The sequence below is a fragment of the Malania oleifera genome, chromosome 1, assembly GCF_029873635.1.
Source record: "Malania oleifera isolate guangnan ecotype guangnan chromosome 1, ASM2987363v1, whole genome shotgun sequence".
Taxonomy (NCBI): Eukaryota; Viridiplantae; Streptophyta; class Magnoliopsida; order Santalales; family Ximeniaceae; genus Malania; species Malania oleifera.
Genome location: NC_080417.1, coordinates 70674134 through 70688777, shown reverse-complemented (window position 1 = coordinate 70688777; position 14644 = coordinate 70674134). Strand labels below are relative to the sequence as shown.

Genomic DNA, 14644 nt, shown 5'->3' with positions numbered 1-14644 from the left:
AATATATGAGATAAAGTTACGATTTTTCCAACAAATACTAAGGCAAACTCACAATTTTTCGAGTTCAATTGCACATGTTTACCTTTAGAACATGCTTTAAGGTGTTTTTACTGGTAGACTAATAATTTAGAATGGATATGACAATCAGTATAAACCTAAATTTTTTAGGGCATCATTGTGTTTAGGGATAGAAAAGGCCTTTAATAAATGAGATAAAAATAGGATTTTTCTAACAAATACTAAAGCAAGGCCTCGACTTTGTAGGGTTTGATTGCACATGATTATTATTAGAACACGCTTTAAGGTGTTTTGACTCAAGTGTAGGCTAATAATAAAGGTTGGACAAGAAAATCAGTTTAAAGCTAGATTTTTGAGGCCATGAAGGCGTTTAGGCATGGAAGAGGCCTTTGATGTAACAAATACTGATGGAAAGTAACGATTTTTTAGGGTTTGATTGCACATGGTTATCATTAGAATCTGCTTTAAAGTGTCTTAACTCAAGGGTAGACTAATAATCTAGCTTGGACATGAAAATCAGTATAAAGCTAGATTTTTGAGGTTATGAAGGTGTTTAGGCATGGAAGATGCCTTTAATGTATGAGATAAAGTTATGATTTATATAACAAATAGTAAGGCAAAGTCATGATTTTTTAGGGGCTGATTAGAAATGATTATCATTAGAACATGCTTAAAGGTGTTTTGACTCAAGGGTAGGCTAATAATATATAGGTTGGACATGAAAATCAGTATAAAGCTAGATTTTTTAGGCCATGAAATTGTTTAGGGATCAAAGAGGGCTTTAATGTATGAGATATAGCTACGATTTTTGTAACAAATACTAAGACAAAGTCACGATTTTAGGGTTTAATTACAAATGGTTATGATTAGAACATGCTTTAAGGTGTTTTGACTTAAGGGTAGGCTAATAATATAGGTTGGATATGAAAATTAGTATAAAGCAAGATTTTTGAGGCCATGAAGGTTTTTTGGGGATGGAAGAGCCTTTAATGAATGAGATAATGCTACGATTTTTTTGATGAATACTAAGGGAAAGATGCGATTTTTTAAGGTTTGATTGCACGTGGTGTTTAGGGACGAAAGAGGCCTTTTACGTATGAGATAAAGTTACCATTTTTCTAACAAATACTAAGGTAATGTCATGATTTTTAGGGTTTGAATGGAAATGGTTTTATCATTAGAACATGCTTTAAGGTGTTTTGACTCAAGGGTAGGCTAATAATATAGGTTGGATAGGAAAATCAGTATAAAGTTAGATTTTTTAGGTCATGAAGGTGTTTAGGGATGAAAGAGGCCTTTAATATATGAGACAAAAATACGATTTTTCTAACAAATTGTAAGGCAAGGTCTCAATTTTTTAGGGTTTGATTACACATGATTATCATTAAAACATGCTTTAAGATGTTTAGGGATGAAAGAGGCCTTCAATGTACGAGATTTTTCTAACAAATACTGAGGCAAAGTCATGGTTTTTACGGTTTGATAGCAAATGGTTATCATTAGAACATGCTTTAAGGTGTTTTGACTCAAGGGTAGACTAATGATATAGATTGGACATGGAATTTAGTATAAAGCTAGATTTTTGAGGTCATGAAGGTTTTTTTAGGGATAGAAGGGGCCTTTAATGAATGAGATAAAGTTACGATTTTTCTAACAAATACTAAGGCAAAGACACGATTTTTTAAGGCTTGATTGCAAATGGTTATCATTATAACATGCTTTAAGTTGTTTTGACTCAAAGGCTAATAATCTTAGTTGAACATGAAAATCAGCATAAAGCTGTATTTTTGAGGCCATGAAAGTGTTTAGGGATGGACAAGGCCTAAAATTTATGGGATAAAGTTACGATTTTTCTAACAAATATTGAGGCAAAGTCACGATTTTTAGGGTTTGAATGCAAATGATTATCATTACAACATGCTTTAAGGTGTTTTGACTCAAGGGGAGGCTATAGGTTGGACATGAAAATTAGTATAAAGTTAGATTTTTTTGGCTATGAAGGTGTTTAGGAATGGAAGAGGCCTTTAATATATATGAGATAAAAATACAATTTTTCTAACAAATACTTGGGCAAGATCACGATTTTTTAGGATTTGATTGCACAAGATTATAATTAGAACATGCTTTAAGTTGTTTTGACTCAAGGGTAGGTTAATAATCTTAGTTGGACATGAAAATCAGCATAAAGCTAGATTTTTGGGGTCATAAAGGTGTTTAGGGATGGAAGAGACCTTTAATATATGAGATAAAGCTACGATTTTCTCACAAATAGTAAGACAAAGTGACGATTTTTTAGGCTTTTATTGCAAATGGTTATCATTAGAACATGCTTTAAGGTATTTTGACTCAAGGAAGACTAATAATCTAGATTGGACATGAAAATCAGAATAAAATTAGATTTTTTAGGCCACGAAGGCGTTTAGGGATGGAAGAGGCCTATAATGTATGAGATAAAAATACAATTTTTCTAAAAAATATTAAGTCAAAGCCACGATTTTTTTTGATTACACATGTTTATAATAGAACATGCTTTAAAGTGTTTTGACTAGAGGAAAGGCTAATAATCTAGGTTGGACAAGAAAATCTGTAGAAAGCTAGATTTTTGAGATTAAGTTAGGATTTTTCTAACAAATACTACGACAAAGTCACAATTTTTTAAGGTTTAAACATGGTTATCCTTAGAACATACTTTAAGGTTTAAATGGTTATCCTAGCCTAGGCATTTGTCTCTCTCAATATATCCTCTATTTTTTTTTTACAAAAAAACATATAACTATAAAATGAAGTTGCTAAGCCATTTAAGTATTCCAGACCATAGTACCTACTGCAATTTCTTAAGAGCTAATAGTCAACCACAATTTTGAACATAGCTAAAATGTTTTCACTCATTGGTGATAAACTACCTTAACAATTATAAGCTAAACATTGAACAGTGAATACCATCTTTAAACAAGACGTATAAAGTGTTGAGGGGCACAAAAGCTCGCTCCATGTCAACTAATGCAACCACCATTTTCTTTGCTTCATTTTAAAACTCATATAGTCCAGCTTTGACAATTTTCACGACCTAAGATAAGTTTTAAATTGAACTAGTAATTAATGGTGAAGAAGAAGACAAATATGGTGATGGTGGTGGTGGTGATGACCATGAAACAGCTCACTAGGGCTGGTTTTCTGCTTGGCTGATAAAGGTGATGGGGACAAGATAGGATTGATTGGCACAAAAGAAGGAACTAGGAAAATAATAGAAAATTAAGAGAACCCAAAGAAGGTTATAGGAAATAAATGGGAAAAATAAAGCAAGAGACAAAACCAAACCAAGATTCAACTTAGGGTTTGATTCTCATATTTCCAGTATCTCGATTTGTTCCAAAGTAGTACACAATTAGACACATAATTTGGAAAATAAATACCAAATGCCTAATTAATGAAACCTTTGCAAATCCAAAGAGCTGAAAAATTGCATGATTAAATCCAACTATCGTAATTTTTCCCACACATAACATCGTTGACATTCCCCATCATTCTCCCTTGGAAAAATTCAACCTCGAATTTGAAACAATGAACGCATGGATGAGACACATAAAATTGGAAATGAACAATATTCCCCAACTTTCAAAAATTCAAGGGAACAAAGTCATTGAAGACAAAATTATTGATAAATTCCACGTATGCAATCTCACATGTCTTCAACTTTGAACTCAACAAACTTACCTTCTATGGATGGCTTAATCTCCGCAATTTCCAATAGTTCAAATTTCTTGATGGATCTTAGGGATTATATGTCATCTCTATTATCAATACGGGCTCATTAAACATCTCCTTATCTCCCTTCTTCAAGAATAGACTAAGTCTAGCCAACTATGTGTTTGATAGCTATCAAAATAGTTTGGTCGTATCAATGGCCACTCTTATCTACTATCAAAACAAGCTAGTAGTTTTGCTAGTATATACTACTAATGTCCATGATTCCCTCGGGCTATATTGTTGTTCTATATTAATCCATTCCACAAGTACGCAGATATATACTGTTGTTCCATATTAATCCATTCCACAAGAACATGGATATATATTGTTGTTCTATATTAATCCATTCCACAAGTATGCAGATATGTTTTGAGACCTTCAATTCATGCATATCTTGCTGAATAGACTTGAATTGGTCCTCGACTGTTTTTTTCTTTGGCTCTCTTTATTTTTTCTTAATTTTTTTTAAAAAATTTCACTCTAGCATAATTAGATTAAATAAAGCAAATCTGTTTTCTAGGGATTAATTCTCATGTTATTGCAAGCAAGACAAGGAAATTTTGAGATCTTTGCATTTTTCACAGCATTTATTAATCCACAATTATGTTTCACTTATTAGGGATTTGCTATTATTTCCCAAATTATGTTTCCTTATTTAAGGAATTGCTATGATTTCCCAAATTATTTTTTTCATTATTTAGGATTATGAGAAAGCCTATACAAAGGCATGATGTGGAACCATGAAGCAGATTGGAAATAATAACTAAGCCCAAAATGAGAAACATACTATTGAAAATAATATCCCTAATAAATGAAACATAATTGCAAATCCCTAAATGTTGAAGATTACATAGTTAAATCCAATTATCCTAAATTGTGCCAACACTTATGATAAACACGAAGATCTCCAAACACTACATCTTGCACAGTTGACATCTTGACAGTCCCCAACAAGCACCCTGTGGTTTGTTCTTAGGAGGGAATTTCCTTTTGGTTTATTCTATGTGCAGAGAGCAAGCTGTAGTTTGTATAATAAGATCTTAGGCATTACATGTCAAGTCAAGACAGCAGAAGTAATTTTTTGCAGGCAACATCAATACAATCATATTTATGAAGGTGAAAATTGGAGGCCAACTTCTCTGGGCATCCAAGGCTTGTACCCTCTTTCGGACCTACAAAAATCAAGCCCAGAATTAAACTCCAAGCTAACTGCCCAATACTACAGCCAAAGATTAAAACAACTAAAATTACCTTATAAATAGAAAAAAAAAAAAAACATAGAAATAACATACTAAACTTTTAAGACAACTGAAGCAAATATAAACTAAAATCCTCCAATGAATTAAATAACCCCCCAATTGGTCCCAAATAAATCTTAGCATTGCTGAATGAGAACTCTTAAAACTTATAATCAAGGGCTTTGCTTTTTCTTTTGTAAACTTGGTTGCAAAATTTTAAAATTCTAATTTTTCCTCTAGGGTTAAAGGGTCTTTGAGCCTCATTGGTTTACAGTTTGTTTCTCTAGTAACCACATCAAATAAAGTCCATATTAGACCACCAAACTTGAGTAGAGAAAGACCTAACAGGACTTGCCCATGTGCTTTGTCACAGGCAAATAAAAGAAGGGTGCCTGGGCACACTCATCTAGTTGACTGAACAAGAATTTGATGAAACTAAGTATTATAATGTCTAAAATTTCCAACATGATATTAGCAAAAAAACAAAAAAGTGAGGGTTTCTTGTTATCACTAACCAAAAAATATGAAAATAAAAACCAGATGTAGAACCTTAGAAAATAAAAAATAGCAGCTTAGCTAGTTATATTCTCACAAGGCCAAAACTGAACAAACTGAAAAAAAAATAAATAAATAAAAATTGATTGAGCACATAACCATTTTTTGTCTTTAGGTCACACAACAATTAACTATCATACCATCCTGCAATCATGATAAATTTTCCTCCATTTACGTAACAATTTAATGGTACCATTATAAAGCTTTAGTAAATCAAGCACTAGAAATAAATACAAAGCTTGAATGAATTAAAATATGATTATAATAATGAAAACATTTTTTTTGCATTAGTACTCCAAGAACAATACAATTTTATATGAAGGTTGAAACATTTCTTTTAATGAAGTTTTTTGTTCTTTAAAATTTTTAGAAATTTACAGGAAATTCTCTTTCTAGAAGCCTTGGATTTTGATTTATATTGGATTTGGATAAGATGTAATATAAAATTGTATTTAAATATGTCCAAATCGACCCAAATCACAATGTAGGATTTTGTTTTTATTTTTATGTGCAATGCTTTTATCCCAAAAAAAAAAATTTTGAATACTAAAATTTTATAGAAAAAGGTTGCCACAAAAACAAAATCTGGAAAATCTACCTTTAAATTGTTGCCACAAAACTAGGAATAAACAACAAAGCAGAAAGCTAGCAACGAGGACATATTATAGCCACTACTTTTTGTAGTAAAAAAATAAAAAATAAAAATAGAAATGATATCAAATAGCACCTTAGCAGAAGAAACAAGCACCAAACTAATGTCAGGAAAAAAAAGGCAGAACAAGCTGCATGTTCACACACACACACACACACACATGTGTGCCCGATGGATGACTCAGGCATGAGTGTTTTTTCCATTCTTACACGGCCACATGAATAGCATAGTTGTAATTGAAGATTCATGCATTACCTAAAATTGAAACCTAGATGTCTTGATAAATGAGAGAGAGAAATTTCAATGACAAATTAAGCACGAAAGGCTTACGAATAAGGAGGTTAATGGCAAAGTCGGCTCCAAAGCATCCTCACAAGGATCTCTAGTTCAGAGCTGAGGAGAAAACAAAACTTAAAAAACACATTGAAACCATTTGAAAAAATATGAAGGCAGTTGTCAGTAAAACTAAATTTGAAAATATGAAGTCAATCATCCAACAATGGATCATCTAATAAGAATCTGTTTTCTATAAAAAAGTCATAAGAAATCAAGATAAGGATTTTAAGAATTATGCGATAAAATATTATGTGTCCAACTCATAGTTGTTGAATTGAATTACAATAGAAGGGTTTTTTTTATCATTTCACTTTTTAATTTATTGATTGATTTATTTGCTAGGCTCACTTTTTAATTTTTGATAAATATAATTCTACTAAAAAAGGAGAGAAAAATACAATAAAGAGGGGAAAAAACAAGGAGAATAAGATGTTTTTCCTTTACAAAATGAAAATAGCTACAAAATCAAAGAAAAACAAACACAAGACATTTAATGAAGCAAATCCAACCAATCCACACTATATGTCTTCCATTGAAACATGATGAAAGAAACCATTTGCTCAAACCCAAGATGCGACAAGCAACACCACTCAACTCCAAGGGAAGTTATTAGCCACACCTTTGAAATTTTAGGCAATCCTCCACTATAATAGTACGTAGAACAAAGTTTTCCTATCTTTTACCTAACCAAACCCTAAAAAAAATAGGGGCAACAAGCCTTGAATGTGGTTTCTAAGTTTCTGCAAAAATACCAAATAATTTCTTTCAAAGAGCCAAGTGAAACAAATGTGGACAAGTCTCCTCACTCCTCAAACAAAGGACATAAATGTCAAGCCTCATTAGGTCGTACACTTGTTACAACTTTTACTGCTAATAACAAATTTGGTCTCGAAGTAAATGAGAAATATCAAAAATATTGTTTCATGGATTAAAGCTCTATGAACAAAGTAGAGCATTCTCAAACATGGTTTTATAGCTTGGCTAGCTATAAAAAACAGACTCAGAAGACAAAACCTTAGTTGTTACATGGGGCAAAAAAATTTCTGATGCTACATGCATAATTTGTGGTACTTGGCCATAAACCAGAGAGTTTTTCTTTCAATACAATGCATTAAATTAAGCATATAAAAAAGCTTGTGCAATTTGATTCTTTCAAAGATCTGAAACAAATTGGGATAAAAAAATTTGGGTTTATTTTCAGCCATGGGAAATAAAAGTCATGAGGAAAAACGTAAAATGGCATGGCCTGCTGCTATCTACAACTCATGGAAAGCAAGCAATGGATTCTTCTTTGACGATAAAGGAGTTAACCCATATTTGATAGCTGCTCAAGTTGCAGGTGACATCAAAATATGTTTTGCACAGGAGGAAACCTGGTCTTTTCTCTGTTTGTTGCTTTAGTTTAGCTGTGGATGTTTTTTCACATATTGCTTGTGCTTGTTTTGTCTATTGTTTGACATTGTGCACATGTTGTGTAAGGCAATGCCATTCTCTAGCAATGATTAATATATGGAGATTAATTCTTCCTCACAAAAATATGGTGGATGAGAGCTATTTAAATTGGAGGGCTAATGGAGAACTGAAATCATAAAGGCATTTGAATATTTGCTTTCATGCCTCTCCTCCCACTCACACATCATTGGACCTAGAGTTTCCAACATTTGTGTAGCTTGTACAAGCCGTCAGGAATTTACATCGATAAAGCAGATGTGCATTATTTATGATTGACGTTTTACATTAGATTTTTCCTACGCTATTTTGGAAGGATGTTACCATGGGTTATAATTTTCTATATCTTTTTACTTTCGGGTGAAAATGATGTTAGGTATGATATTTTGTATTTGTTTGTGTTTTGGCTGAGCCACTTTGTTACAAAATTTTTGCTCAGGGGGAAGAGCTTTTAACATAATTTATTTACAGGGGTAAAGTCTAATTTAGTGTTACTCTCTCAAAACTTTACTAAAAATTAAAGGAACTAATCATTGTCGTCCTATTGGTCTCAATTTTCCATAGCAAATTGCATGAGGCATGAAGATCTGCAAAGAAAAGGCATTCTTTATTCTTTGAACTCGGGAGGAACTTTGGAAAATCAAACCGATCTGATTCTTGTGTATAGGTATACAAAATCAACAATAATTTGATTCCATTCGCAGGTCAAACCAAACATGCAGCATAAGTCTAGCATACCATTTCTAATTCCAATGCATTCCTATTCCTATTCTGTCCATGGACCAAATGCTGCCTTACAAAGGATTTGAAAGCTTGGAACTTATTTGCCACTTTCCTCTAATAACACCAAAGTTAAAATGAAGTTAAATTTAAAAAAATGTCAAAGATTTCTTCGAACCATGAATAGTAAGCCTCTTCAGAATTAGAAATCCCACAAATTAATTTAATGCTAAGTGTTAAGCCTATGATCGCCATGCATGACGTAGCTTAGGCTTAATTCATCTCTAAGATAACTGGCCATGAATGATGTAGTACAGGACCAGAAAAATACTAATATATTAGTTAACAGTCATACATCAGATTTTAGATAAATGGGATGGAATCATAGAAAGCTAGTTAGGAATAACAGGAATAGAGGGCTAGACAACTTCATGCTCATGGCATCAGGAAAAATAAGAAAGAGGAGAAATAAAAACCTTAATAAAATTATTAAAAAATAGGCTGACCTGGCTGAGCACCAAGTTCAATGACATGTAGCTTTGACGTAATTTGTCCAACATTGATGCTCTTTGTGGCAAAAGAAATAAGGGTAGAAGGATTCTCATTTCTTGCAACCTGTGCAAGAAATACAAAAAAATCACAAACTTGTGTAGCAAAAGTAAGGGCAGTAGAAATACAGATATACAAAAAAGGTTAAAGACCATAGACAATGGTGAAAGGGGGAACTTTCACTTTTAGCGAGGCAAACAATGCAGCATGAGCTTCCAGAGCTTGACTCCGCTGTTGATCCATTGAGAAAAAGGAGAAAGGAAATTAGTAATACAAACAGTAACCCCACAAAATAAATAAAATAAGATACTTCTAGACAATTGTATGGGCACATGCCATTGGTTTTAGTACTATCATGGAATCCATGATTTTGTTATTTGAAGTCCTTCATCATGAATTCAAAAATTACCTAACTCCGCCCAAAAACCTTCTGTGACAAATCCCATTTGCTTGTGAAAGAAAATGCAATCGAGCAATACTTTAAATTACTAAATGGTGGCAATCCTTCATCCTTGAACATAAATCAGCACTGAGGGAAAGGCAATGTACTTAGATCTGAACATATTATCAAGCAGGCTTCAGTTTAGACCAGACTAGATCTCAGGGCATATATTGAAAGCAAATATATGTTCATAGCACAATGCCAACTGATGGCTGTATTTCACTTGTTTTTGGGTAGAAATGTGTTCATGAGTTTGTGAAAGCAAGACCAGGCATTGCAAACACATCGTGCGTGTCCTAACCTACAACTTACATCATGCATGCAAAGCATAAAAAACTGTCTTGACTATATAATAACAGCATAGCAGGGAACATACTAATGATAACCACATACCTCAGGCGAATCTGGAGCAATCCCAATCAAAACCAACCACTTTTCAGAAGGATCACAACAATAATTAATTATCTTATTGTTCACCAAATTAGTTGTTCTCTCAAACATCTTTACAGGTTTAGAGTCACCTACATGGGAGAAGGAGTTAGACCCACTTTACAGAAAAAGGTGAAACATAACCTTATGCAGCAGTTAGACCCACTTTTGTCTTATGCCATGTGTATGTATACTTATTTTCCACTTTCCATATTTGACATAATATAACCCCCTTAATTTTTCTACCTAGTATGACCTAAGTTATACGTACACCAGATTTTACAGTGTCTACAAACTCCAACATTAGTAGTAATTATATAATTGTGTTAAAAAAATACTGACTAATATAATTGTCTCTAAATAGTAAAATAATCATCTCTAAAGACATTTGGTAAGTTGTATGAATTCATTTAAACAAGCATGATAATTCATTTGACGCAGTTTTAGTCCCACGGATCATTGTACTTACGAGTGTGGTGACAGTAGCTGATTTGTGACAAGAATAAGCATATTCCAAGTTTTAGACGCCTTGAACCCCATTTTTGAGTTGTTTTTTTGATGGTCATACAGTTCAAACTTGGGAACCATCGGCTCATTTGACCTATGTTTAGTTCCTATAGGTCATTTTGCTTACGATTGCAATGGCGGCAGTTGGTTATTTACAAGAACAAGCATGATCCACGTTTTGGGCACGATGAACCCCATTTTTGACTTGTTTTTTTACATAATATGGCTCAAACTTGGCAATCGTTGGCTCATTTGACCAAGTTTAGTTCCCACGGGTCATTTTACTTTGTGTGTAGTGGCGTTAATTGATTTGTGAAAAAGATATGCACTTTTATGTTTTGGGCACCTAGAACCCCATTTTTGACTTTTTTGGTAGTCGGTTTGTGACAAAAAATGCATACTTCACGTTTTAAGTCTTGTAGTTCAAATCTAGGAACTGTTGGCTCATTTGACGAAGGACAAGTTCCCATGAGTTATTTTACTCATGAGCACAGTGGCGGTAGCAAGTTGTGACGAGAACAAGCATAATCCACGTTTTTGGCACCTTGAGACCCATTTTTGACTTGTTTTGTAGATCATACTATTCAAGCTTGGGAACCGTCAGCTCATTTGACACATGTTAAATTCCCACATGGCATTTTATGTACGAGAATGGTGGCTGTAGTTGGTTTCTAACAAAAACAAGCATATTTTACATTTTGGGCAGCTAGATCCCCATTTTTGACTTGTTTTGTAGGTCATATGGTTCAAACTTGGCAACTGTTGCCTCATTCGCCGCAAGTTTAGTTCCCACGAGCCATTTTACTTACGAGTGCAGTGGCAGCAGTTGTTTTGTGACAAGAACAAGCATATTCAACTTTTCGGCACCTTGAACCCCATTTTTGAATTGTTTTATAGGCTCAAACTTTGGAACAACTAGCTTGTTTGAGGCAGAGTTAGTCCCCATAGGTCATTTTACTTGTGCGCGTATAGTGGCGGTAGTTGGCTTGTGAGAAAAATATGCATATTTCACATTTTAGGCAACTGCAACTGTTGGCTCATTTGATACAGGTTAGTTCCTATGGGTCATTTGCCTTGTGAGTATGGTGGTGGTGGTGGTGGTGGTTGGTTTCTGACAAAAATATGCATATTTCACATTTTGGGCACCGGGAATAGTGGAACCCCATTTTTGACTTGCTTTTTGGTCCTACAGGCCAAACTTGGGAACCGTTGGCTCTTTTGATGCAGGACTAGTTCCCATAGGTCCTTACTTATGAACACGGTGGCGGTAGTTGGGTTGTGATAGAAACGTGCATATTCCAAGTTTGCAGCCCATTTTGACTTGTTTTGTAGGTCACAAGATACAAACATCGCAACCATTGGCTTGTTTGACAAAGGTTTAGTTCCATGGGTCAATTTACTAACGAGCACGGTTGTAGTAGTTGAGTTGTGTCAAAACATGCATATTCCATATTTTGGGCACCTTGATGACTTGTTTTTTAGGTCATACGGTTCAAACTTGGGAGCAATCGGCTTATTTAGTGAAGGTTTTGTTCCCACAAATCATTTTACTTACAAGTTCGGTGGCGGCAATTGGTTTGTTACAAGAACAAGTAGATTCCACATTATAGGCACCTAGAACCCCATTTTTGACTCATTTTGTAGGTCATATGGTTCAAACATGGGAACTGTTGGCTCGTTTCACGCAGGTTTAGTGCCCACGGGTCATTTTACTTACGAGTACGGTGGCGGTAGTTGGTTTGTGACAAAAATATGCAGCTTTCACATTTTGAGCACCTGGAACCCCATTTTTTGCTTGGTTTAAGGTCCTACGATTCAAACTTTGGAACCGTTGGCTCGTTTGATGCAAGACTAGTTCTTGCGGGTCATTTTACTTACAAGCACGGTGACGATAGTTCTTTTGTGAATAAAACATGCATATTCTATGTTTTGGGCACCTTGATCCCAATTTTAATTTGTTTTGTAGGTCATACAGTATAGACATAAGAACTGTTGGCTCGTTTGACACAGGTTTAGCTCCCACGAGTCATTTTACTAAGTGGCGTTGGTTGGTTTCTGAAAAAAATCATGCATATTCCATATTTTAGGCACCTTGAACCCCGATTTTGACTTGTTTTGTAAGTAATATAGTACAAACATGGGAACCATTGGCTTATTTGACGTAAGACAGAGTTCCCACTGGTCATTTTACTTACGAGCAAGGTGTCGACATTTGGTTTATGAAAAAATCATTTATGTTTCATGTTGTGGGCATGTTAAACCCTATTTTTGACTTGTTTTGTAGGTCACACGGTACAAACATAGGAACCGCTGGCTCAATTGTGTAGGTTTAATTCCCATGGGTCATTTTACTTACAAGCACGGGGGCGGTAGTTGATTTGTGACAGAAACATTCATATTCCTTGTTTTGGGTACCATGAACCCAATTTTTGACTTGTTTTGCTAGACAAATGGTACAAACATGGGAATGGCCGTGGTAGTTGGTTTGCGACAAAAACATGCATATTTCATGTTTTAGGAACCTAGAACCCCATTTTTGACTTGTTTTGTGGGTCTTACAGTTAAAACTTGAGAACAAATGACTTATTTGATATATGCCAGTTCCCAGGGGTCATTTTACTTAAAATTGCGGTGGTTGTAGTTGGTTTGTGGCAAGAACAAGCACATTCCACGTTTTGGGCACTTTGAACCCCACTTTTGATTTGTTTTGTAGGTCTCCGTGTTCAAACTTGCGAACCATTGGCTCGTTTGATGCAGGTTTAGCTCCCACTGGTCATTTGACATATGAGCATGGTGGCGGTAGTTCGCTTGTCACGAGATCAAGCATATTCCACATTTTGGGCTTGATGAACCCAATTCTTGACTTGTTTTGTACGTCATAATGGTCAAACTCGGGAACTGTAGGCTCATTCGATACAGGTTTAGTTCCCACAGGTAAGTTTACTTACGATTGTAGTGGCTGCATTTGGTTTGTGATAAGAACAAGCATTTTCCACATTTTGGTTTGGAATCAATGTCTCGTTTGATGTAGGACTTGTTCCAACGGGCCATTTTACTTATGAGTGCGGTGTCGGCAACTGGTTTGTGACAAGAGTAAGCATATTCCACATTTTGAGCACCTTGCACCCCATTTTTTACTTGTTTTGTACGTCATGTGGCTCAATCTTGGGAACCGTTGGATCGTTTGGTTTAGATTTAGTTCCCAAGGGTCGTTTTACTTATTAGTATGGTGGCGGTGGTTGGTTAGTGACAAAAACATCCATATTTCATGTTTTGGTAACTTGGAACCCAACTTTTGACTTGTTTTGTAGGTCCTATGGTTCAAACATGGGTACTGTTGTGTCATTCAAAGTAGGATTAGTTGGGTCATTCTACTTACGAGCACGGTGGCTCAATCACGAGAACCGTTGGATTGTTTGGTTTAGATTTAGTTCCCACGGGTCGTTTTACTTATGAGTATGGTGGTAGTGGTTGGTTTGTGACAAAAACATCTATATTTTATGTTTTGGTCACTTGAAACCAATTTTGACTTGTTTTATAGGTCCTACGGTTCAAACACGGGTACTGTTGGCTCATTCAAAGCAGGACTAGTTCCCACAAGTCATTCTACTTACGAGCACGGTGGCGGTAGTTGGTTTCTGACAAAAACAATCATATTCCAAGTCTTGGGAACCTTGAACCCAATTTTTCACTTGTTTTGTAGGTCATACGGTTCAAACATCGGGACCAACGCTCATTTGACTCAGGTTAGTTCCCAGGGGTCATTTTGCTTACGCATATGGTGGCGGTAGTGGGTTTGTGAAAAGAACAACCATATTCCACATTTTGGGAACCTTGAACCCCATTTTTTACTTGTTTTTAGGTCCTTCGATTCAAACGTGGAAACCGGTTACTCGTTACGACTAGCTCCCACGGGCCATTTGACTTACGAGCATAGTGGCGGTGCTTGGTTTGTGACAAAAACAAGGATATTTCACGGTGTTTAGGGATAGAAAAGAGCTT

General features: G+C 35.0%; 1 protein-coding gene across 1 annotated transcript in view; it reads right to left on the bottom strand.

The window, feature by feature from the left end:
- Positions 1-14644, bottom strand: part of LOC131161489 (uncharacterized) — a 156970-nt gene that overhangs the window by 80619 nt on the left and 61707 nt on the right. Inside the window, exons 7-11 of the mRNA XM_058117292.1 lie at positions 10100-10227; positions 9674-9819; positions 9417-9495; positions 9222-9330; positions 6539-6603 (exon numbers count right to left, since the gene is read on the bottom strand). The gene's annotated coding sequence lies outside the window, so the exon portion shown is untranslated. Of the gene's footprint in view, positions 6604-9221; positions 9331-9416; positions 9496-9673; positions 9820-10099; positions 10228-14644 lie in introns of the transcript that reaches the window.